This window comes from Myodes glareolus, chromosome 19 (genome assembly GCF_982192425.1).
Source record: "Myodes glareolus chromosome 19, mMyoGla1.1, whole genome shotgun sequence".
Lineage (NCBI taxonomy): Eukaryota > Metazoa > Chordata > Mammalia > Rodentia > Cricetidae > Myodes > Myodes glareolus.
Genome location: NC_142044.1, coordinates 500,010 through 527,150, shown reverse-complemented (window position 1 = coordinate 527,150; position 27,141 = coordinate 500,010). Strand labels below are relative to the sequence as shown.

Here is a 27,141-nt window from a genome sequence, read left to right as displayed (position 1 = left end):
GTTTGTATGTGTGTCTGCCTGTGTGTGTGTTTCTGTGAACTACCATTTTATCTGACTTTCTGTTCAGATAGCAAACTGACATTTTAAAATATAAGAAATAAATTTTCTTTAGCGTACAGAATGCTGAAGGGCATAGCCTTGAACGGATTCTCACAGTGGGATGCTATAAACAAGTGAACTGCGAGGATCCAAACCTTAAGATTCATGGGGGGGGGATGAAAAATCAGATGTGTATGGTGTGGGGCCAGATAGTAGGGAGATAAAAGAACATTCCAGAGTAGCCATAAATTATGTTCATCTCAACTACAAATTACAAGTTGAAAAAAAAATATTTTGTCATCAACACCAAATAAATATTTTAAGTATTTTTTTAATTCTTGGAAGTTTGGGTACTTCTTCTGTTCTTTAACCTCATTGGTCTATTAGTAAAGAAAAATTTTAAGAAAATGTATAATACTGTATTGAGGTTGAATGACAACCAAGCCCACAGTCATAGCATTTTGGATGATAGCAAATGAATAAGATAATCCCAAAAAATTCAACGCTAAATACATTCTCACTAAGCCCACTAAACATTCACAAGCCTCTGGACACTCTTCTACAATCTATTCAAAAGCCAAAAAAAAAAAAAAAAAAAAAAAAAAAAAAAAAAAAAAAAAAAAAAAGAATAAGGCTGCTTTGGAGGTCTTTGCTGTGCTGTGCTAAAGAAACCAAAATCCTCTTCTCATTCTATAGAGGTCAGGGCTGTTGCAGAGAACATGATGTGGAATTTGCTGGCAACTTCTTAAAAGATAAACAGGAAATACTATGTCTGGCCATGTTTAGATATGAAACACTAGTTCAGTGCCAATGAGACAGGGCCAAATTCAAATTAGTTTCTCATTTAATAGGCCTCGAACCACTTTCAATGTGTGTGTTCTGCTCAGTACTGTTCAGCTAGAGATAAACTAGACTAGTAACTCCTCCAGTCTCTGACTTTTGTGATCTCCCAGAATAACTGTAGCTGGGATGAAGAGAATGGATCCAGGTAAATTTAAATCAATCAATTTCATTTCTGAGCACCAGTGCATAAGGGGAAGCTGAGGTTTCTGTATTATGTATGGTTAAACCTAAGAGTTTGGTTTAACCATGCTGACAGAGTAAAAGATTATGTGCATGTTTATTCCTGCCTAAAATTCATTGATCTTTAAAACACAAACGTATGCACACACAAATGCACGTGCACACACACACACACACACACACACACACACACACGGAGAGAGAGAGAGAGAGAGAGAGAGAGAGAGAGAGAGAGAGAGAGAGAGAGAGAGAGAGAGACATTCACACACAGTTTCCACAGAGAACTTCTCACCTTAGGGTCCATCCTCTTTACTATCACTATGTGGATTTTTATACCTCTTTCATAATCATTCTCAGGACAAAGTTTTGCTTGATTCTCCCTCCACCTATAAGTTCATTGAGTTACAAATCTGATTCATTTCCTAGAGGCACCTGGCTTCACCCAACAGCAACAGACTCTTATCCTCCACCTCTTCCATCCTCTCCTATGATATTTGTCCTTTTTGGCTTTCTATTGCTGTTACAAACACCATAACCAGAAACAACTTAGAGAAGAAAGGATTAGTTTGTCTTCTGGCTTATACTCAAACAGGCAGAAACTGACTTTTGGGCATACTTACCTTCCCAACATTTTTAAACAAAGTCCCTCTTCATAGCATTTATCTTTTTACTACAGTAACCAAAACAAGCACCAACCTTTTCTAGAAGCACCAAGGCTGAGTTATCATATGTTCCCCCACATGACTTGCATATCAGACAACTTGAAATTAAAGACTATTTCTCTTATGAACATAGATGCACAAAACTCAATAAAATACTTGCAAACCAAATCCGAAAACAATACTATCTACCATGATCAAGTAGGCATCATCCCAGAGATACAGGGATTGCTCAATATACAAGTTAAAGACCTGTATTACAAGGACTTTTGGTGTGGGAGGTCCTTCTGTATATGTGTTGCTTTTATTGGTTAATGAATAAAGAAACTGGCTTGGACTGATAAGGCAGAAATTAGATAGGCGGGGAAAACTAAACTGAATGTTGGGAGAAAGGAGGCAGAGGCAGAGAGAAGCCATGTAGCCCTGTCAGAGATAGATTCCAGAACTTTTCCTGGTAAGCCACAGCCACGTGGTGATACACAGATTACTAGAAATGGGTTATATTATTATATATGTAAGAGTTATCCAATAACGTTGTTCACAGATATTAAATGAAGTGTCCCTCCAGAGAGTGGCGTGCTGGCAGCAACAGTGAGATGGGACAATAACAAACAGGCAGACAAGCTAAGGTTCCAGGTAAAGTTCACATGTGAGCATTCAGTGGGCTAGCACAGGTCAAATTTATTCTATTTGGCCTGCACAAAATTTTTCCAAATACATGATCACTTGTTGACATGGAAAGGGTAAGAGGTTTCTGTTTTTCTGAGAAATTAGAAGATCTTAGAGCCTCCATGAAGAAGGATATACTACCTGAAGGCCCCCTTGGTTCCACCCCTGCTGACAATGCTATACCAACCCCAGCATCTCTCCTGAAACTTCCTGTGATGGTCTATATAACCGTTTCAATCACCTCTAGGTTAAGGACCTCTAGACTGAAAGATGGCAGGAACCTGGAAGTCAGTGAGCACCAAAGGTTCAACTTACCTCAGAACTGAACAGTAAGCTAAGAATGTTGAAGTCAGTGAGGTAGGGGAGATGCCAAAGAGCTGTGGGACCTGTGAGAACTCAGAGACTAAACCTGAAGTGGCTCCAGCAGGGATTGTATGCCTCATGTCAGGAACAGAAAATGTTAACCTGACAACAATGACATAAAGTAAAGGCAGGTGACTGATCCATCTGTCCCAGCTATCCCACCTCAGTTCAGGTCCCAACACTGGGAGAGAATGAAAATGTTAGGGAGAAATCTCAGTAGTCGCAAATTCATAAGAAAATAGGGAAAAATATCTCACCTCTATCAGACATTGACTACAGAGGTACAAAACGGTTTGGTATCATTTCCTGAATTAGAAAACACATATATTGTAGAATCTAGTAATTTACCTACTAGGCTTATGACCAGAGGAAAATCCTGTACACATATAAGAAGAGATACATTTTAAGAATATGCAAGCCAGGCATGGTGGCTCACACCTGTAATCCCAACACTTGGGAGCCCAAGGGAAGGGAATAGTTATAATTCAGAAGTCTGTCTTGGCCATATGAGTCCCAGTCCAGCAAAACCAAAAATGAAAAATAGTACAATCTACAGGAGAGTAGAAGTGGGCCATTATATGAACACAGTGAATTGTTATACAGAATACAAAACAAACACAAGTCTGTAACACAACAACAAGGAAAATTCTAATCAATGTAATCCTGGATTTGTGCAAATGACACATTATTCTTTAGTTAAAGACAGCATAGAGAGGGGGAGGAGAGAGGAAGCGAGAAAAAAGCATGAATTCAGTAAACCGTATGAAAAGTTAAGCAAGGAAAATCTAAAGCGCTCAAGATGATTAATTCAGGTATGAGCAGAAGAAAACTGCACATTACATCTGGATCCCAGACTGTGCCTGGCATGTTGTAGTCTTGTGTGATTCTTGTGCTACTAAAAGTAAAATTCAAACTGAAAAGTTTAGGTCTGTAAATGTTGTTTGAATGCATTTTAACATAAATTAATGATCTCTCCCCAGTGTGAATGGTCTGCTGGGAATAATAACATGGTCAGTACTTGCAAATTATTTTTGTTTAAGATTCCACACTGTTTTAATGATCTGGCTTCCAAATCGGTTAGTGTCCTGTGCTCCAGCGCCATCAATTAACAGTTAGTAAGGAGCAGTGACACCAAGCAGAAGACAGTCCCCAAGGGACTTCTGATTCTTTCCTACAGATAAAGTAGTGGTTTTCTTACACTTCCCAAGAACACTAGAAAGGAGTCCATTCATGGAGTCAGACATGGGCATGATAAAAGAGGGACTGAGCAGACGGAGGTCCAGAACCCTCCCCTAGCTGTGGAAGCTTTCTTTCTATGATATATAAACTTTGTTTCTTCTTAAGATTTCATTTGTTGGAAGCATTCCATTACTCTAAGCAACAAAAGTGAGGGGAGAGAGCTCAGAAACCACCACTCTAAAATGATATCACCTCATTAGCCAGATAGGCTTTCTGTTTTTAAACTCTATGAGAGTATAGCTTGCAGTTCTTTTAGTTTTTGATATTATAATATAAATACGTCATTTCACCTTCCATTTCCTCCCTCCAACCCCCCCATATATACCTACTCGCTCTCTTTCAAATTCATGTTCTCTTTTTCATTAATTGTTATTATATACATAAATAAGTACTCACACATATTCCTAAACATTCTTGTATCACTGATAGAAAAACAAGACATGTCCTTTGGAATGTTTTAAAGTTATCTTTTAGATATATAATGAAGCTATTCTTTGAAATTCAGGAAAGATAAATCCTATGGAAAAAATTCTAAGATAATGATGTATCATAAGCCAAACTATCCTACAAGAAACAATAAAGTAAGTTATTCAAACTGTTAGCAAGAAAAAAACTGAAAATCTAAAACTCACAGACAAAAATAAATTCATTACCATCTTAAATTTATGCAATACAGAAATACATTAAGAATCTCAAAAATTAAAAAGGCTGCATGGCAAGCTTAGTGAAAAAAATGTTACTTTTTTAATGTGAAAAGATAGGAAGAAAGAGAAATATTCTGAGAAGATGAAGGAAGAGCATCAGGAAATGGAAGAAGAAATTACAGTGTTAGGGTCACAAAAGCCACTGCCGAAGCCTTTGTCTTATGGTGTCTTCCAGTTTTTCTCTGCTGGATTCAAATTTTCAGGTAAGATGAATCTTCAACCTCACTCAAGTGTTGTGAGAGGATTCTCTGAGAGGAGAGAGTCTTTTAGAACATCTTAGACATTGTTATATTTCAGTTCATTTTCACGATTCATGTATTCGCGCAGAACTATGTAAACTGAATGTTTAAAAGGAATAAAAACTTAGAAATGCCAATAAACTCTATTTAAAAGACTACGGTTGTGAATTTTCTTTTTAGATATTCCTCCTGTTTCCTTTTAATGACATTGACATCTTAGTACTTGGGGGAAGGAATAGAAATACTAGAAGTTGAACTCCAGTAGAACAAATGCATTAGAATGGTGCTTTAGAAAAAAAAAGATGCTAAAACATGCTTTACAAAAGTTTCCCTAACCAAAAGTCATTTCCTAATAAATTTAAAGCAATATTTTTATGAGAGAGATGCTCGGCATCCACCAAATGTCTATGTGTTTTCCTCATTTTCCAATACCCCTTTTATAAGTGGGGTCATATGACTACTTCTGATCAATGAGCAATCAAAAGATGTTTCTTTAATGGAATACACATAGAAGTTGTTTGAATCCAGACATCACTATATAGAAAGCAGTGCCCTGTAAATTTTTCTAAGCAGTAGCATGGGTATTTGCATTATAGAAAAATAATGAATCTTTGTTAAGCAACTGAGATTTCAAGGTTGATTTCTGACCTCAGCCTAGTCTTGTATATTATCAGAAAGATCGATTCTAATACGCACCTCATATTTCTCCACTCAAATAAGGGGAGGGTTATATAGATTACTGATCAATACCTTTTTCTGTAAAGGTGTAGACTGGGTATGCTGGCTGCTTTTGTATATAAAGTTTTATTGAAACACAGTATTTTGTGAACCTCTTCTATAGATGTTCAATCCTTTCCAATTTGATCTCTCTGTGTAGCCAGAAGACACAAAGATCAAGAAACCCAGAGAGAATAAACACATGTCTATGTGTTTGTTCATTTAAAGAAGTAAATACTAACAAAAAAACCTAGCATTATACTAGGAATCATACTAGGTACTAGGGCAATAGAACTGAATGGTCACATTAAAACCCTGGGTCACATTATTTAAATATGACAGTATGTATCCAATAATTATCCTTGGGTCATCTATGGAGAATAAAGCAAAAGTCTAACCCTGACCCAGGCCTAGAAAGGTTAAGATTGTCCTGTAACCTAAAACGTGAGAGCTAGTCAAGTAGAACAGGGAAATGGAGAATATGGGTTCCTAACAGAGGAAAATAAATACACAAACCCAAGGGTGCAGGAATCACTACTACACATGTGAAGAACTGGAAGAGATCTATATGGGACACTGAAGGGTTCAAGACAGAGTGACAAAAACCAAGGCCAGAGGAGATGAGAGACAGATCATAGAGGAACGCCTGCAAGCTACTTTAAAGTAGTGGCAAATAAGCTTTCAAACAAGCAGCTGATAAGAAGATTACAACAAAAAGTTCGCTCTGGAATGGAGAACAGCTGAAAGTAGTGCCAGGTGTCATCTGCATGACAGAAGATTGACAGAAGCAGAGAGGGGACTTCTGTTCCAACACACTTGGAGAGACAGGAGTTACAGGTACAGGGTCAAGTCTTCTGCCATAAATGACCTCAGATCCACAAGGTTGAAAAATACCAGATGCCAATTTTCAGACAGAGTGAAAAAATTACAGGAATTCCTGCAGTCTCTGAGAGAATGACAGCTAACAAGATGGTTGCCATTGCAGAACTGTGGGGGAGTGAGGCAGAATTCAAGTGGAGCCTTAGAAGCACCTCTGAGCTAGATGACCATATCAAGTTAAAATGGGGGTATGCAGATCAGGATCACAGAGGAGGAGAAAAAGCTATGCATTGGGGGAGTGAGTCTAAAGGTCCATGTCAGTACCCCCAAGAAAATCCATTGCTGAGCCGGGTGGGACATCTACAAAGTAAATTACCCAAGTCTATGGAGAGTGATGCTGTTTGCTTTAAAAAGAGTGGAAATAGGCTCTTAGCTTCAGTGGAGGCTTATTTGTGTGCTAGCATAAGGAGAGAAAAACAAACCTTATTAGTGCTTCATTAATCCTCCGGACATACAGCAGAGGCACTGTAAACTTCACCTTATAAATAAGGTGGATATGAGGACCAAACATGAAATATGCATTTTCAACAGAGTTGTTACCATCATCCCCAAAGGAGTGAAAATTACCTCTTAATAGAGAGTGGCAAAGTAATCTTAATTCTTACAGTGCTTTGTGGCCTCCGAAGAACTTCATTTACAGAGTTATAATTTAGGTATTCAAACTTCATGAGGGAAAGGACCATAATTGGGGGAAAGTTGTCTAAGAAAAGCTCATTTGGAGTACATAATGATAAAAAGACTAAGAAACACTGCTCTAGAATACACACTATTCTAGATTGTGCTGTGGAAAGCCTGAAACTAAACCTTGCTAAGGTCTTCAGAAGAATCAATATATAAATTTAGGGCACTCAGAGCTTTCCAGAAAGCCATTCTACAAAAGCATAAATTAACCAAAGTTCAAGCTGAAAGGCACATTGTTTTTGTTTGTTTGTTTTGTTACAATTTTTTTTTTGAGACAGGGTTTCTCTGTGTAGCCCTGGCTATCCAGGAACTCACTCTGTAGACCAGGCTGGTCTCAAACTCACAGATCTACCTACCTCTAGAGCCTCCAGAGTGATGGTATTAAAGGTGTGCACCACTATGCCTGACTAATCAGCCAATATTTTAACTACTTTTAAAATGACTGTACATGTGCATGCATGCCCCCCCAGGCACACACAGAGTGGCATATGCACACACAGATCTCATTAATATTCTTTATCATACTATGCAAAATCAATACAAATGCTACCATGTTTTTTCAGTTAAATAATCAACATAAACCAATTATGAAGGTAATAGTGTTGGGGTTAATGAATAAAAACATGAAAATAGCTATTGTAAATATGTTGACAGCATTAAAAATGTGTTCAAAGAAAAGAAAATACAGTCTTAATTACTGAACAAGTGAGAGAAGATTCTTATAAACAAAAAAGAATCAAATCTAAATTATGAAAAAGAAAAATACAGAAACAAAAGAACAAATCTGAGATATTCTCGTGTGTGTGTGTGTGTGTGTATTCAAAGATGACAAATGTAGATGGAGAATAAAGCAAAGGGGAGTCCCAAAAGATTTACACGAAATGATACCATTATAAATGGGATAGGTAACTCTGCAGGAAAAACAGGTTGACATTGTTGCAAAACTCAAAACATGAGGTCACAATGTGGAGATTATAAGGAATCAAGTAATAAAACGACCAGAACAATTATGTCTAGATGGTTGTATAACTGAGATTAGGAGTCGCATGATCTACCCACTGAGCTAGCTGGGGGGAGGAGGAGCAGGAAGGACAAGCAGCTCACCCCAACAATATAGCTCCAGATTTAGAAGACAATACTCTTGAGCTAGTCATATATCCAATATTGTAACAAATAACTTAGATGATAAACTTAAATTGAAGAAATTCTTATTTAGGATCACAATTTTAAAGTTTTTAGTTTAGAGCTAGGCACAAAAGAATGGATTAGTAGAATCAATTGTGTTTGGACTTACAGTAAGGCAGAAAATTATGGTGGGCAGTGTAAAATAAGCAAAACTGGAAGAAAACCAAGTGAGAAGAGGATGGGTCCCCCAATTCCCTCCCAGGATCTACCCCTAATAAACTAATTTTCTTGCAGTAGGTCCCACCTCCAAAGGCTTCACTACTTCCCAATAGCACCATCAGTTGGCAATGACTGTTTTAAAACATCAGCATCTGAAAGGTATTTAAGATCCAAAGCATTACAGTCCTTGCCCATCACCCATGAAACAGGTCCAAGTCTCAATTCTTAGAATAGAGGAATCATTGCTGCAATTTAAAAAAATGCAGATTATCAGATAAAGAATTCAAAATCCTTGCTCCTCTATAACTTGATGAGTTCTATTCACAGTACTAATATGACCTTGAGTAAGGCAGCTGGTGTCATAAATAAAACCATGACATTCGGCACTGTACTACTGCTCATGAGTCAACACTTTTCAATTTATATTCAACTCTCATTTTATAATATATGCCTTCCAATATTTTAAAAATTAGTCTTCACCATGAACACCATACCTCAAATTCAACTTCATTTGAAATGAGTGTAACATTTCTTATGTGGAAATGTCCCTTGAACTTAGCTCCTCCTCCCACAGACACTCCTTGATGGTCTCCATGTACTTGTATATCATACTCAAGAGCAAATTCTTCTCTAGCCACAGGCAAGGCATATGTTTTCTCTGCAATGCTAACAAAACACCCAGGCAGCAAAGGCACTTGAAGATGTAACAAGCAGAACAAAAGTTGAAAGACACAGGCTGGAAAACACATACCTGGCTTCAAATAACAGAGTCACTGGTTCAGAACTATGAACTTAAAAATTCCACAGGCCAACTAAGCATAAAATTCCACAGGTTGGAAATAAACTTTAAGTTTAAAGATTTGGGTAGCAAAGATCATGACTTAAAGCAGGGTGCAGGTAACACAGACTGGATTACTAGATGTCCAAAAGCTTTACTTCCATCCACAATGCTGTCACTTAAGTGAGGGTAATCATTTCGGACTATTTTTTCTGGAACCAAAAACTATGTATATACAATTGTCTACTTGTCATCTCCAACTACACGTTACATAGTTACTTTTAATTCAAGATTTCCAATCTGAGTATCTGAATATTTAAGGAACATAAGTACAAATAGTGTTGCTTCTAAATAAGAGTATTTTCCAATATGCCAAATTGTAACCTCAGTGAATGATATTTTGACATTCCAAACATCACCATTATATTTTCCAAACATTGCTGAATACATGAGTAATCAAACAAAAAAATGTTTTCATAGTTTGTCAGACATACACAATGCCCTTCATGGATCAGAAACCACTCACATAATCTGTCTAGTCCTTGAATCTTGACTTTCAGCCCTATTGTAGTCTAACTAACTATATGATACCCATAAGTAGATGGCAGTCTTTTAGTTTATCACAAAGCCTTTGGTGTTATTATAGTTTGAATAGTAAATGTTTTGCATAGGCATGTATTGTATGCTTGTCCTAGCTAAAGAACTATTTTGGATGGTTCTAGAAACTTTAGGGTTGGACCTAGCAAAAGAATAAAGGACATAAAGTATAGTTCTCGGAGACTGTGTTTTCTGTGCTGCTCTGAGAAAAGAAGGTCCCCTTCATGCTGTCCTGATATTCCACTTCACCATGGACACAGAAAACTAGAGTCAAGTGACTATATGCAGGGTCTTCTGAGATCTGCAAGTCAACCTTTCTTCATTTGGAGTTGGCAGTGTCAGATATCATAACACCAATACAACGGAACCAGGACATTGACTAAATAGTTCACACATACAAGACAGAAGTATCTTAAATTTTTCAGACAGGAATAAGGGGAAGAATTTATAGAGCAAACTATTTTTTGTTTTAAATTTTCCTTAACTACAAATGGTAAAAGAAGAAGGCAACTTGGAACAAGCTGCCTGCATTACTGAGAAAGCAAGTTAGCTCAATAAATCAAGGCATTTGCTGCAAAAGCCTGATGACCCAAGTTCCAGCCCTGGCACCCAAGAAAAGACAGAAGAAGAGAGCCGACTGTACAAAATTGACACAGGCCTTGGTGCATATACATATAAACACACACTAATAAGAATAGCGGTTTTAATGTTTGACATATAAGCAGGAAAGAAAACATTGATTTCTGGGTCTATATGTCTCTTAAAAAGCAAAATGACTAAACCAAGTTACATATAGCTTAATGTATTCATCTCCTCATTTGTCGAGTCAGACATTCACTCACCAACCATCTACTGAGCATCAACCACTTGCCAAGTGATATAATCTATATGGAATTTTATGAACTAAAAAATAAAATCTATGTAATGGAAATACCTGGGAAATTACCATATTATTTGAAAAATACTAATAAGATATATAGTCCAACTTGTGAGGTAATAGATATTTAACAGTGTCTTTGCCAGTAGAAGACATGTGACCAAACCTTGTTGCTCATAGAAGATTTTTCTACAAAATTGCTGTGAATTGAGCTGAGAATTTCTTTCATGGAAATAGAAGGTTGGGTTTATAGGAGTCTCTTGTCCCAACATTTTAATATCATCTTGTTTTAGGGGGGCTTTTTAAAAAGACACCATATATAATACTTATTGACTCATCAATGCTGTGCTCACAGCCAACAGCACCATCTCTCAAGCATGAAAGAAGCTAGCAGAACACAAACACTTCTACATAAGGGAAATAGACGGTCCACAGCACTATACTTGGGACCATTTCAGATGATGCAATTACCAAGAACAAACACAAAATACAGGGGTAAATGATACTGAGTACACAATGAATATACTTGTTCATGGCTAGTAAGAAGACGGGAAAGGAAGGCACAAGTGTATGGGAGGTAGAAGGAAGAAGAAAATAAAATTTTCTTGGTATTTAACTTGGTTTTGCCATTTACTAACTGGAAATCTTAGGAAATTACTTAAAGACTGTCTCAGTTTACCTATTTCTGAGATGAAGATATTACTATTACTGTATTGCTTATATTGAAGATTAAGAGCCTTAACTATGCACACACAAGGACAAAATAAGCACTATTTGTGTTCTCTAACAACAAAATAAACAAAGTAAAACAATGGAGCATTACTCAAACTCTCAGAGTTTAAAAATGTGTCAGAGGTCCAGGCTGTGCACTCAAGAACTATAGCTTGCCCTAAAATGACTCCCTTAGTTGAGATATATACTTCCCTGCTCCCATATCCATCCTTCCTCCCTCTCCCCATTACATTCCCCCAAGCTATCCCGAATCCTCCCCTTCTCCCTTCTCTCTAACCATCTCCCCTTACATCCACCCCCAACCCCCTGTGCACCCAAGTATGCCTGGCAATCTTGTCTACTTCCAATATCCAGGAGGATAACTATATGATTTTCTTCAGGTTCACCTTCTTATTTAACTTCTCTAGGATCACAAATTATAGACTTAAAGACCTTTAACTATGGCTAGAATCCACTAATGAGTGAGTACATACCATATTCCTCTTTTTGGGTCTGGGTTACCTCACTCAGTAAAGCGTTTTCTATTTCCATCCATTTGCATGCAAAATTCAAGATGTCATTGTTTTTTACCGCTGAGTAAAACTCTAATGTGTATATGTTCCACACCTTATTTAACCATTCTTCTATTGAGGGGCACCTAGGTTGTTTCCAGGTTCTGGCTATTACAAATAGTGCTGCTATGAACATAGTTGAACAAATGCTTTTGTAGTATGATAGGGTATCTCTTGGGTATATTCCCAAGAATGGAATTGCTGGGTCCTGAGGGAGTTTGACTCCCAGTTTCCTGAGAAACCGCCACACTGATTTCCACAATGGCTGCACAAGTTTGCATTCCCACCAACAATGGATGAGTTTTCCTCTCTCTCCACATCCTCTCCAGCATAGGCTATCATTGGTGTTTTTGACTTTAGCTATTCTGACAGGTGTAAGATGGTATCTCAAAGTGGTTTTGATTTGCATTTCCCTGATCGCTAAGGAGGTTGAGCATGACCTTAAGTGCCTTTTGGCCATTTGAAGTTCATCTGTTGTGAATTCTCTGCTCAGTTCAGTGTCCCATTTTTTAATTGGGTTAACTAGAGTTTTAGTGTCTAGTTTCTTGAGTTCTTTGTATATTTTGGAGATCAGACCTTTGTCTGATGAGGGGTTGATGAAGATCTTCTCCCAGTCAGAAGCCTTTTTGTCTTACTGACAGTGTCCTTTGCTTTTCAGAAGCTTCTCAGTTTCAGGAGGTCCCATTTATTCATTGATTCTCTTATTGTCTGTGCTACTGGGATTCTACCTAGGAAGTGGTCTCCTGTCTTGTGGACTACTTCCCACTTTCTCTTCTATCAGGTTCATTGTGGTCAGATTAATGTTGAGGTCTTTAATCTGGGGTTCCCAGGTCCAAGGAGAGGTCCCCAGATTGTTCCCTGGACAGCAGAGGAGAGGGTGCCTGAACAGGCCTTGGCCTATAACCATACTGATGAATATTTTGCATAACACCATAGAGCCTTCATCTGGCGATGGATAGAGATAGAGATAGAGACTCACATTGGAGCACTGGACTTAGCTCCCTAGGTCCAAATGAGAAGCAGAAGGAGGGATAACATGAGCAAGGAAGTCAGGATCAGAGGGAACCTTCATCCGACGATGGATGGAGATAGAGACAGAGACCCACATTGGAGCACTGGACTGAGCTCCCAAAGTCCAAATGAGGAGCAGAAGGAGGAAGAACATGAACAAGGAAGTCAGGACCACGAGGGGTCATTCACCCACTGATACAAGGGGACTGATCTAATGAGAGCTCACCAAGGCCAGCTGGACTGGGACTGAACAAGCATGTGATCAAACCGGATTCTCTGAATGTGGCTGACATGGGGGCTGACTGAGAAGCCATTGATAATGGCACTGGGACTTGTTTCTTCTGCATGTACTGGCTTTTTGGGATCCTAGTCTGTTTGGATGCTCACCTTCCTAGACCTGGAGGGAGGGGGGAGGAACTTGAACTTCCCACAGGGCAGGAAACCCTGACTGCTCTTAGGACTGGAGAGGGAGGAGGAAGGAGAGTGGGGGGAGTGGGAGGGTATTGGGAGGAGGGGAGGAAGTGGAAATTTTTATAAATAAATAAATAAATGAAAAAAATGATAAAAAAGAAAAAAAAAGAACTATAGCTTTCGTTTATCTTTCTCTTCTGACTTTTCCTCCCCTTTCTGCCTCACACTCTCTGCTTTCTCCTTTCCTTGCCAGACACTGTCAGAGGCCTATCCAGGACACCGGATGTTCCTTCCTTAGAGAATTTGCTCAACTAGAAGTAGAATTTGCACTGGAGCTGAGTTGCTGTCCTAGTTAGGGTTTCCATTACTGTGACAAAACACCATGAACAAAGCAGCTAGGAAAGAAAGGGTCTATTTGGCTTACACTTTTAGATTGCTGTTCATCATCAAAGGAAGTCAGGACAGGAACTCAAACAAGACAGGAACCTGGAGGCAGGAGCCAATGCAGAGGGATGCTGCTTACTGGTTTTCTTTACATGGTTTTCTCAGCCTGCTTTCTGATAGAACCCAGGATCACCAGCCCAGGGATGGCAACACCCACCATGGACTATGCCCTACTGCACTGATCACTACTTAAGGAAATGTTCTACCTGTTTGCATACAGTCCAATCTTATTGAGACATTTTCTCAGTTAAGGTTCCCTCCTTTTGGATGACACTATCTTGTGTCAAGTTGACATAAAACTAACCAGGACGGTTGCTCTGGTGACATTCCCTTCAGTGTAGGCCTAGCCAATGTTAAATGACCAATTCTCCCTGCTGCCTGGGCCACAGTGACTGTTCGCAGGAAGACATGCCCATTCAATGATATGGTTATTCAGGACTGCCCACAGTCTCCTTCCAAGTCAGAGATGGAGCTTACAGTATATGTTGCCATTGTAGATTTCAGTATTTAATAGTCACTAGAAAGGGATGCTAGAGACAATGTCAAAAATGCAATGCCAATGAGGAACTGGTAATGACGATGCTGGGACTTTTTTCGAGGGAGCCTCCTAGGTGCACATCCAAGCTGAAGCAAATGGAGAATAATTAGGGCCAAAGACAATGAAGAGAAGAGGTGAGAGACAGTTACTACTGTGCAAACATAAAGGTCCTTCACTGTTGTTTGGGCAAAGGATGAGATCAGTGACATTAAAGCCAACCTGTAATGGCAAGGATTTAGCTGGCAAAATGAAAACCCCATCCTATCAAACTCTTCAGGGCCATTGTTGTCAAGGAACACACTTACATGGCTGAAAGCATCTTATTCCTAGCATCTTACCAGTGCTATGTGGGTGGCACATTTGGGGGCTGGTAGCAGCCCTGTCTCATTTCCTCAGAGATTCCTCATCTTTTGATCAGGACAAGAGTCCCTTTATCTTGGATTTTATATGGCAAGCTTCTTGGTAGCTGCATTTCAGCTTCCACTGTAGGAGAAAAATGCTTTGGCAATACACTGATCTCATTGAAAAAGGTCATTCAGGATGTAAAAAATACTACTTTTCAGATTCAACACATCTACCACATCTGATAGCTGCATCAATCATTAGGGCTCTATCTAACCATATCTGTCTCCAGTTTCAAGAACAAACATTATCCCTTTCAAGCAACTATATTGCAAGTTTCATACTGAACTCTCTCTGGAAGGCATTTTATGAGATCCTCCCTAAACCAGTGGAAGCCTCGTGTTGTAATCCATCTGCATGCTATAGTAAAGGAAGCTTAGGAAAATAATTAGTGAGAAATAATCTGGAAAACAGTAGCAGACTGAACATCCAACCATCCGTACCCTTCCACTGCATCAGATAAACTTAAGTTTGCACAGCCAGCTCTCAATGGGATACAAATACAAAATGACCTAGCTTTCCTCCATCTCTGAACCAGCTGTGCTATGCTGAATCCTGTCTAGAAGCCACCATTCCACATGGCTTTTAGTGGGCAGAAAGCCCCTAGGAAAATGGAAATGAACACCAAGCTTTTGAATACCCACTCACAACTGAAACAATATCTTCTTTCCCGCTTTTTATGTCTTTTTTTATTATTGAAAATAGATTTTCTCATACAATTTTTCCTGATTATAATATTCCCTCCGTTTATTTGTTGCAGTTCCTTCCTACCTTCTCTCCCTTCTGACTCTGCTCCCTTTCCGCCTCTCATTAGACAACATACTTCTAAGAGATATCTAAGAGATAACAACCAAATATGACAAAATAAAATAGAATAAGATGAAGCAACAACTTTCATGTTCAGGTTGGACACAGCATTTCAACAGGAGGAAAAGGGTCCCAAGAGCAGAAGAAAGAGTCAGAGATACAGTCATTCTCATGGTCAGGAGTCCCATAGAAATACTAAGCTAATAGCTATAATATATACATGGAAGACCTGCTGTGGACCCATGTAGGTCCTGTTCTTGATGCTTCAGTCTCTGTGAACTCATTTGTACCTTGCTTCATTGATTGGGCAGTGTTCCTTTTGTTTCTATTACGTGAAATAATTTGAGGAGTATTTCCATTAACTCTTCTTTGAAAGTATGGCAGAATTTTGTGGGAAAACCATCTGGTTCTTGGATTTTTTTTTTGGTTAGGGGAATATTTTTTAATTATTCTCTCATACAATACATTCTGACTGCAGTTTCCCCTCACTTCACTCCTCATAGCTCCCCCTCTAACCTCCCCTCTCCCCCAGAACCAATCCTCCTGTTTCTCTTCAGAAAAGAGCCAGCCTCCCAGGAATATTAACCAAACATGGCATAACAAGTTACAATAAGACTAGGCACAATCCCTCATATCAAGGCTGGATGATGCAAGCCAGTAGAAGGTAAAAGGTCCCAAGAGTAGGATTACGAGTTAGAGTCACCTCCCATTCTGGTTGGGAGAATTTTAATGACTGCTTCCATTTCACTAGGGGTTATAAGTGTATTTAAATTGTTTATGTGATCTTGATTTATCTTTGGTAATTGGTACCTATTGAGAATATCATTCATTTCTTTCAGAATTTCCAATTTGTGGAGTACAGTACAGGTTTCTAAAGAATTTACTGTGATTGTCTGGATTTCCTCCGTTTTGTTGTTATACCCCCTTTCTCCATCTTTTAGTTAGGTTGGACAAGGGTTTGTCTATCTTGTTGATTTTCTTGAAGAGCCAACTCTTTGTTTCACTGTTCTCTTTGATTCTGTTTTATTGATTTCAGCGCTCAGCTTGATTATTTCTTGCCATCTACTCCTCTTGGATGTGCTTATTTCATCTTGTTCTAGAGCTTTCAGGTGCGCTGTTAAGTTGCCAGTATGAGACCTATGCAATGTTTTTTAATGTAGGCTCTTAGTCCTTTTAGAACCACTTCTGTTGTAGCCCATAAGTTTGGGTATACCATGTATTCATTTTAATTGTATTCTAGAAAGTCTTTAGTTTCTTTCTTTCTTTCTTTCTTGACCCATTTTTTTATTCTGTAGGAAGTAGTTCAGTTTCCATGAGTTTGTAAACTTTCTGTTGTTTCTGTTGTTCTTAATATTCAGCTTTAATTCTTTGTGGTTTGATAGAATTCAGAGAGTCATTTCAATTTTGCTGTATATGTTGAGACTTGCTTTGTGTCTGAGTATGTGTTCAGTTTTGGAGAAAGTTCCATGATGTGCTGAAGAGAGGTATATCCTTCTGTATTTGGCTGGAATGCTCTGCAAATATGTGTTAGGTCCATTTGGATTATAACAATTGTTAGTTCCACTATTTCTGCTTAGTTTTATCTGGATGGCCAGTCCATTGGTGTGAGTGGGGTATTTAAATCTCCCACTATCAGTGTAAGGGTCAATATGTAATTTAAAGCATAGTAGTTGTGTTTCTTTTTACAAATTTGGTTTCCTTGCATTTGGAGCATAGATGTTAAGAATTGGGAGCAGGGAAGTTTATATCGCAACTAAGAGAGCCATTCTAGGGTTTGCAAGAGACTTGATTCTGGAGAGGTTCCCAGTAAAAATTAAATAAAAATAAATAAATAAATAGAAAAATAAAAAAGAAAATGCTTTACTGAGTCAGGTAAGCCAGACCCAAAAAGAGGAATAAGGTATGTATTCACTCATAAGTGGATTCTAGCCATAATTAAAGGTCTTTGAGCCTATTATTCGTGATCCTAAAGAAGCTAAATAAGAAGGTGAACCTGAAGAAAATTCAGGTAGTTTTCCTCCTGGAGATTGGAAATAGACAAGAGTTCCAGGTAACCACGGGTGCATGGGGGGTTGGGAGGGTAGTTGGAAGGGGAGAGGGTTAGAGAGAAGGGAGCAGGGGAGGAATGGGGAATGCTCTGGGGACTGGGAGGGTGGGAGGGATGAAGGATAGATATGGGTTCAGGGAAGAATATATCTCAACTATGGAAATAAGTTTAGGGTTTACTAGAGACTTGACTGTAAATGGGATCCCAGGTCCAAGGAGAGATCCCCAGATTGTTCTCTGGACAGAGGAGAGGGTGCCTGCCTGAACTGGCCTTGGCCCATAACCATACTGATGATTATTTTGCTTATCACCATAGATCCTTCATCTGGCAATGGATGGAGATAGGGACGGGGACCCACGTTGGAACACTGGACTTAACTCCCTAGGCCCAAGCGAGAAGTAGAAGGAAGAAGAACGTGAGCAGGGAGGGCAAGATCAGAGGGAACCTTCATCCGGCGATGGATGGCGATGCAGACGGAGACCTACATTGGAGCACCGGACTGAGCCCCCCAAGGTCCAAAGGAGGAGCAGAAGGAGGAAGAACATGAAAAAGGAAATCAGAACCGCAAGGGGAGCCATCATCCACTGATACAAGGGGACTGATCTAATGAGAGTTCACCAAGGCCAGTTGACTGGGACTGAAGGAGCGCTTGATCCAACCAGATTCTCTGGAGGAGGCTGGATTCCCTGAATGTGGCTGACCCGAAGTCTTTCTAAAAAGCCATTGACAATGACTCTGGGACTTGTTTCCTCTGCATATTCTGGATTTTTGGAGATCCAGTCTGTTTGGACACTCACCTTCCTGGACCTGGAGGGAGCGGGGAGGAACTTGAACTACCCACAGGGCAGGAAACCCTGACTGCTCTTAGGGATGGAGAGGGAAGAGGAGAGGGAGTGGGGGGAGTGGGAGGGTGTTGGGAGGAGTGGCAAAAATGGAAACTTTTATATTTTAATAAAAAAAAGAAAAAAAAGAATTGAAATGTCATATTTATAGATTTTTTTCCTTTGATAAGTATGTAGAGTCCTTTCCCAATGTTTTTAATTAATTTTTGTTTTAAGTTTATTTTGTTAGGTATTAAAATTGTTACACCAGCTTGCTTCTTAGCTTCATTTGCTTGGTAGATCCAACCATAGACTGTGAGGTAATATCTGTCCTTCATGTTGAGGTTTGTTTCTTGGATGCAGTAAAAGGATAGATCCTATTTACACATCCATTCTGTTAGTCTGTGTCTTTTTACTGGGAAATCAAGCCCACTGATATCGGGAGATATCAATGACCAACGATTGTTGATTTCTGTTATTTTGTTGTTGGTAGTGGTAGTGGTGGTAAGGTGTGTGTTTCCTTTCTTTTGGATTTGCTGGTATGAGATTATTCATTTCCTGTGTTTTGATGGGTGGAGTTAACCTCCTTACAGTGAAGTTTTTACTTTTAGAATCTTCTGTGGGCTGGATTTGTATATATCCAAATTTGAAGTTTAAAATTGACTTTATTGTGGAATATCTTATTTTTTCCACTCTTCTGGAAAAGTTTTCTGGGTTGGCACCTGTGGTCTCTTAGAGTCTGTAGCACAGTGACTAGGCTCTTCTGGCTTTTAAAGTCTCCACTGAGAAGTCGGATGTAATTCTAATGGGTCTGCCTTTATATAAGAGTTGGATTTTTCTCTTGCAGCTTTTAATATCTTTTCTTTGTTTTGTATGTTTAGAGTTTTGATTATATGTGAGGAAGGGATTTTTTTTTAAGTCCAATTTATTTGGTGTTCTGTATGCTTCTTGTACTTTTAAGGTCATCTTCTTCTATAGGTTAGGAAAATTTTTCTTCTATGATTTTGTTGAATTATGTTCTGTGCCTTTGAGCTGGGATTTTTTTCCTTTCTCTATTTCTATTATTCTTAGGTTTTGTCTTTTGATGGTGTTCCAGATTTACTGGATTTTTTTTGTCAGGAATTTTTTAGATTTAATATTGTCTTTGACTGATGTATTAATTACTTCTATCATATCTTCAGTGCCTGATATTCTCACTCCCATCTCTTGTATTCTGTTGGTGATGCTTGCCTTTGTAGTTCCTGTTCATATTCCTAGATCTTTCATTTCTAGAATTCCCTCAGTTTGTGTATTCTTTATTGTTTCCATTTCCGTTTTCAGGTCTTGAACAGTTTTATCTTTTTATATTATTTATTATATAAATAATATTTTATTTATTTATATAAGCAAATATTCTTTGCTTATATTTTATTGACTGTCTTTAAGGGATTTATTCATTTCCTCCAATTTGTCTTTTCCTTGATTTCTTTAAGGTGTTTATTCATTTTCTCTTTAAGGACCTCTAAAATATTCATATAGTCGGTTTTAAAATTTTTTCTTGTGCTGTAGTTATGTTGGAATATTCAGAGTCTGCTGTGATAGGATAGTTGGACTCTTGGACAGGCATATTTTCTTGGTTGTTTTGATTGTGTTCTTACTCTGGTACCTAGGCATCTGAGTTTGAGATAATTATAGGTTTAGGTGTTGATTTCTGAGTTTGTTTTTGTTGGGTGTATTTTCCCCCTTTGGTTTCTATGTCCTTTCGAGATTTTTTGAAGAGTGTAATAACTGTGTGCTGACTGCTCTGCTGGTGTGCTCACCGAGAATGCTTGCTAGTGTTGGAGGCTGGGATACATCAAAGAGTAGGAAGAGGGGTTTGCAAGGGGATGGTTTGTGAGATCCATGGGAGACATGGGCAGGAGGAAAGGAGACTGCAGCTATAATTCTGTTGATGTGCTAAGAATGAGAGTGAGTGGTTGAGTCTAGGAGGACTGAGAGAGAGGAGGTCTGCAGCCTGCCTTGTCCTCTTTACATCTTTTGTCAACTGAGAACATATGGGTGGCTTTTGTCATAGCTGTAGTTACTGTAGTAGTAAGGACAATTTAACCAACTTTACTGATTTGTAAAGAAGCATCTGACCCTAATTATTTGCAGCTACCTCAAAATGGTTGTGTTTTTATACCACTTTGTTCTTATCTTGACACACTTACGGATTCTAAGGTAAATAGGAAAAGTCAAAGTTAATATGTTGCAATACAAATTCTACCTAATTGTTTCATATTTACTCTGTGTTTCAATTCTTGTTTAAATTTAGTGAAGCACAAACATGAAAGTCTGGTTAACAATTAGTTCCAAAGATAATGAAAGGCTAGAATCCTAGTGAAAAACTCAAGTTTACAAAGACCCATCCTTTTAAATGCAAAGTAGCCTTATTCAGGACTGTCCTATGAGTCACTACAACTAAGGTCACAAACTTCCCCTTGCACTGGCAGCTTCAGCAGACTCAGGACTGTCCTAAGCTCTGAGACACAGCCCTACCTTTGCCAATGTCATTCTTACTGATGGAACTTTCTTTTCCTCAATCAGATCTCACTGTTTTAACGCTTATTTCCTCCAGTCAATTGTAACCACAGAAACCTTCACATTCTACCAAATCACAAGATTTAATTGTATAACTGTGCTGCATGTTTTGAAATTCTTGACCCTTTCATAACTTCCACAGGGAATTCATTCAACCAAATTTGTATTTCTGTGGTCTTCCTGGTATGATATATGCAAGTCATATTTTCAGAAGCTGAGACAGTACAGTGAAGATGTAAGAAAAAGTTAGAATTGTATGCACAGAAAACCCCAACAGCAAATACATGTTTCTCTCTAGACTTTAAATTGTGTGTGTGAGAGAGAGACAGACAGACAGACAAGAGACAGAGACAGAGTGAGGGGAAGTATTGAAACTAAGAAGATTGTAAAAAGAGAAAAGGTCTTAGGGGAGGGCCAAAGAAGAAGGAAATGGAATAATTGGTGGCATGAAATCACACAGGTGGGTGAGCAAGAGAACCAGTATGGGGCAGGGACAAGAGGAGGGAAGAAGAAAGAGATGAAATTAGGACAAAAACATATGGATGGAAATACCACATAAAACCCATTACTTTGTATACCAACTTTTAGAAATCATTTAAAAATACAACCTCCATAGAGAAACCCTATGTTATAGGAATACTTCTTATAGCCTAGAAGCATCTTTAATTTGTCTATGGTTTATACAAATCTTGTAAAAATAGATAATCCAGTTAAAAATTGTGCTGCATTTTAACAGGACATTTTAAGGAGGAGGTATTTGTTTATATGTGTGTGGTCTGTCTGAATGGGGATGTGGAGTTCAGAGGTCAACCTCATGTGTCATTCCTCAGGAACACTATTTACCTTTTTTGGTGAGACAGTGTTTCTTACTGTAACCCAGGGCTCATCAGTTAGGCTACACTGACTGACAAGCAAGACCGAGGAAACCTCTCTGCTTTCCCAGTGCTGAGGTTACAAGGGTGTGCACCACGCTAAGCTTTTTAACATGGGTTCTAGGAATTAAAATCAGGTCCTCTTGCTTTCATGGAAAGCATTTTACTCTACTCACTGAGCCATCTCTCTTGTCCTGTGATGACTATTTTGAGGCAGGAAACCAATTGCATAAGGCGCACAAAAAGGGAAAAACAGGAAGAAAAGAGTGGCATTCAAATAATATTCCCATAAAAAGGGTAAAGTAGGGGACCTAAACTAAGCAAACAGTTAGGTAAGACATACGGGAAGAGAAAGGATAAAGAAACTTAAGTGATAGAGCAAAGCAATGGGAATGAGCTATGAATGAATTATCGTAAACAGAATAGAAAACCACCACGAAATGATGATCATGTTGAAGATATTCACAGACGGGATGAAACATTGATGAAAATTATGGGAGGGTCATAAAAGATCCAAAGGAGGAACAAGACCAGAATAAAATGCAAATAAGAAAACTAGAAATGAGCTACGGTTGTAGCTCAGTGGTAGAGTGCCTGTCTAGAATGCACAAAGCCATGGGATCAATCCCTAGCACTGCAGAAAAACAAGCAAACAAACAGCAACAATGATAAGAAAATTAGAAATGATTACAGTAAAATAAATATGCAAAAGACTATAGCAAAAAATATACATATCGAAATAAGAAAACAGAAATCATGTATATGCAGGATTAGGAGCCCAAAGAAGATGGCAGAGCAAAGGGGTGTTTAACCTGTTGATTTCCTTCTTCCTAGCAAATCTCCTCAAGAAAATAGCAATAATTTATACTCAATAAAGCGATGAAGTATGAATGTGGCTGGCAAAATTATTTTTGAAAACTTCTGTGACATTAAGCAACTTTGTTGCTACATATTTAACAAACCCAGATAGTATAATTTACTACATAGATGATATGGTGAACGTGTACATGTTTGTGTGTATGTGTGTGTGTGTGTTCAATAGCCTATTACTCACATGATTCGGATAAATAAGATAACATGATATTAATAAACCATAGAAACAATAAACATATGCAATAAACAAGATATGTGAGGCTGCCACCAATACAGTATGACATATTATCTTACAATAAGCTTTCTGTAATAAGTAGAGGTATGCTACAATTTAATGATAAAAGTATAGTGTAATAAATATATGCAGAAATAATGTAACTACTATTATATTATCCTTATCAGGTGTCAGACACTGTACATCACTGCACATGCTATACTTTTGTATGACTGGCAGCACAGGAAGCCTGTTTATACCAGCTTCACAAAAACATGTGAGTAATGCATTGCTTTATGATATAATGATGTCTACAAGGTCAGTCAACAATAGGAATTTTCAGCTCCATTATAATAATATGAGACCCCCTATCATATCTGTAGCAAATCACTGGTTCAAAACATTATTATTAAGTACATGACAGTAATTATAAAGAATTAATATAACTAAGACCAGAATAAGTAGTGATTATGGTAACAAAATATAATAAATACGTTAGGAGCTCTAACATATGTAGTGTTCTGTAATTAACAAAAGTAGATGAATAGTTACAGACAGTCAATACAGCTGAGAGAGGGAGAATCAGTTTTCCCTAGGGAGAGGCTACATGATAGACTACCCAATCCCTAGTGTCAGACCCAAAGACATGCTCATCTGAGCAGCATTAAACAGACTCATTATATTATACATACATACATACTTACATACATACATACTCCGATATGTAACAATAATAGAATTAAGAAGAGATTATGAACTGAAAGGTAGTGAGAGCGACACAGGAGAAGTTGGAAGAGCTAAGATATGGATAGAAATGCTATAAATGCAGTACTCATGTATGAAATTCTCAAAAAAAATTACTTTTAAAAATTGAGCTAAGGAAAGAGGTGAGAAAGCTGCTTGGTGTGTCTGTGCCAAGTCCCTGATCTTGCTTACAGAGGCATGTATAACAAGGGGACCAACATAACCCAACCTTCCAGCTTCTTTATTGACAAAACTATGAGGAGACCTACAAGCTGCATTATGGAACTTCAGTCCCATAGAGTACTCACTGGTTAATATCTACACATCTTGGTGGGTCTTTATCACTTTATATTAACTGGGTTTTGTATGATTCATTTCTGGCCAATGAATCCATGAGAGAGATAATTGTTTCTCTGCTCTTAAGAAGAACTATAATAAGAAAGGAGGGTGGCATTTTCCTCTCTCTCTGGATATAGCTACATCTAAGTTTTGCCTGTAAGTGCAAACAAACAAAAAAAAAGAACTCTGAAGATAAAAGGCTATGTGCTAAGGGTGGCAATACAGGAACGTGAAAATATAAAAGCCTTGATACAATTTCTTTTATATTCTTAATTTCTCCAACAAATGCACACTGCATGTCTAGTCTTCCTAGGCCGTCCCAAACTCAGCCCTTAAGAATATTTGTGGTTTCAATTTTCAGTGTGATTATGATCTATAAAAGAGGCCAAAGCAAAAAAAAATGACAAAAAAATCCATGGTTCTTTTTTTAAAGACCTTTAAATTATTTTTGTTCTTAGCAAATCCATTCCTAAACATCAAAAGGGTTTTCTGTTCCTTCACTTCCAAAGATAAACTCTTTTTCAAAGTTACTTCCTATTTTACCCAAAACAAAACAAAAAGAAAGATAAACTCTTTTTCAAAGTTACTCCCTATTTTACCCAAAACAAAACAAAAATAAAATTCTCAAAGTTTTATGGGAGATAATACATCAGAGTATTAAGGGAGTGTCTCATGCCTCTTTTAAGAAAAAAGGAAGAGTTTGTTCATGTTTCGTGTGAATCTCTTTCCTCTTTAGAACAACTGCAACAAGCGGTAACCTGAATGTGTGCACCTGGAGAGAGTGCTGACAGCCTTTATCTAGAGCAGTGGTTCTCAACCTTCCTAAAGCTATGACCCCTTAATACATTTCTACATGTGTGGTGACCCCAACCATAATATTATTTCCTTGCCACTTCATAACTATAATTTTGCTACAGGGATCACAATATAAATACCTTATAAGGGATCACGATCCACAGACGGAGAATCACTGATCTAGAGGCATGGGGATGTGTTTCTTGTGTAGGTGTGGTGGATAATTCTTCATAGTTTAAAATCTCCTTAAGCATTGCCTAAGGAAAAATGTCCTCACAAACAACAACATTTACTTTGTCATCAAGTTTTACACATCAGAGATACGACCATACTGTACTGTTCTGCTGTGTGGTTCTAACATTAATGAGATGTAAATGCATACACTTATTAAATAGTATAGGTAAATCATAAAAGTATTTTATTCACAACATCATTAGGGAAAGAACAAAATGTTCAGAAAATAGACAAATTTCATTTCTACTTAAGATACCTCTCCTCTTCAGAACCTTTCTGTTTTCAACTAGTTTTTCCAGTAAATCTATGATATATAGCCGTGTTGTCATATTGAAGCTTTTATAGTCCATGACAATGATTGACACATTACCTTCTGTAACTGATCCTCTATAGCCACTTTCTTTGTATCCAGTGAGATAAATAATTTTTGGAAGGCAGAGTTTTTGTTACAAGATAACATCTCTCTCCACTCCCCCACCCACACATACACACACATAGCTTACCTTACACACATGCTCACACACCCCACATGTACACACACAATAAATTGCCCACATTTATGTTCATGTGCACCTTACACACATGTTCACACAACATGCACATACATATATACTAAATTAACTCATACATTTACTTTACTGTATTTGATCACAATCTAGAATAGACTCTTCATGAAGACATGAGTGTCAAGTTTTCTCTCTCTTTTGCAGTTTTTGTGGTTTTGTTTAAACACAAATAAAACATGTATGCAAGTCATCTATTTATCTTCTTTGATGCATAGCCTGGTATTGGGGTTGGTGATGTTGATGACCAGCTGTGCTGTCTTACTGTGAAAATTTCCATTTCTAAGTCAGCACAGTAAGATCCATTGCACAACAGCAGCTCCTCCAGCTCCTTGACATTGTGAACCAGAAACTTACAGAAGCCGCTAGGCAACAAATGCTTGGTTTTCTTGTTGCTCCCATAAGTAATGTTGGACATTAGGGTCTGGCCCTTGAATCTTCTCTGCATCCTGCTCTCGGTACCTCTGGGTTTTCTCCAGTTTTGCTTAATTTTGTCATATCAGTCTGACTGGTGCCTGATGAACTTCTTCGTCCTCTTTTGTATGATCTTCATCTTTACCAGAGGTTGGAGGGCAGCCAGATGCTGCAAAAGAGATGGTGGCATCGAGCAAGTCTCTTCATTGCTGCATCCTCAGTACCAAGAACAGCATCAGGCACATTGTAGACGCCATAGCCACTAAACAGTGCCTAACAGTACTATATACAGTCCCCCAAGGATACTTGATGTGTAACTTTGTTTGAATGGTGAAACCCTGTGAAGGCACAAAGTATCTGCTAACTACTGCTCTGTGTTCTGTGACAAAGGCACTTTCATGAATGGCAGAAGTCCATGAAGCTTTACTTTTGCCTTTATAGTTTCATTTTTGGTATATAGTATGCTGGTACTAGACATTGTATAAAGACAGCCTCTTCTATTCCACCTAAACCTCTAAGAACCCTATAAAGCTTGAGACTAATATGCTTCTTTATCAACCCAGGAAGCTATTAGTGAAATTGAGATAAACAATTTTTAACTGTCCCAAGTTCTCCATTTTTTTCTCAGATTTAAACACATGAAAATAGTTTTTCAAAGAAATTCTACAGGAAAACGAAAAGAAAACTAGAAATAATAAAAAAAAAAGTTAAATCTTTCTGTAGGTACAAAGTAAGAAAATGTTGGCAAGAGTGTTCTTTTTTTCATATATCTTTAGGAAACGAGTTGCAGATTCTTCGTGAGTCTTCATTCATCCCAAACACGAGAATGGCTTGGAGGAATATTCTTTGAAAGTGCACTAAACCAAACTTCAAGCTGGTAAGTTCTTTGTTGCAGCTGCCAAATCTTAACTAGGCCATTTCTTTTTCTTCTTCTGTTTTGTATAATCCATGTGGCTTTGACA

General features: G+C 38.1%; 1 protein-coding gene and 1 pseudogene across 3 annotated transcripts in view; both read right to left on the bottom strand.

The window, feature by feature from the left end:
• Nucleotides 1-27,141, bottom strand: part of Cpq (carboxypeptidase Q) — a 400,620-nt gene that overhangs the window by 358,487 nt on the left and 14,992 nt on the right. The window lies entirely within an intron of this gene.
• LOC125415097 (large ribosomal subunit protein eL32 pseudogene) lies at nucleotides 25,960-26,446 on the bottom strand (annotated as a pseudogene).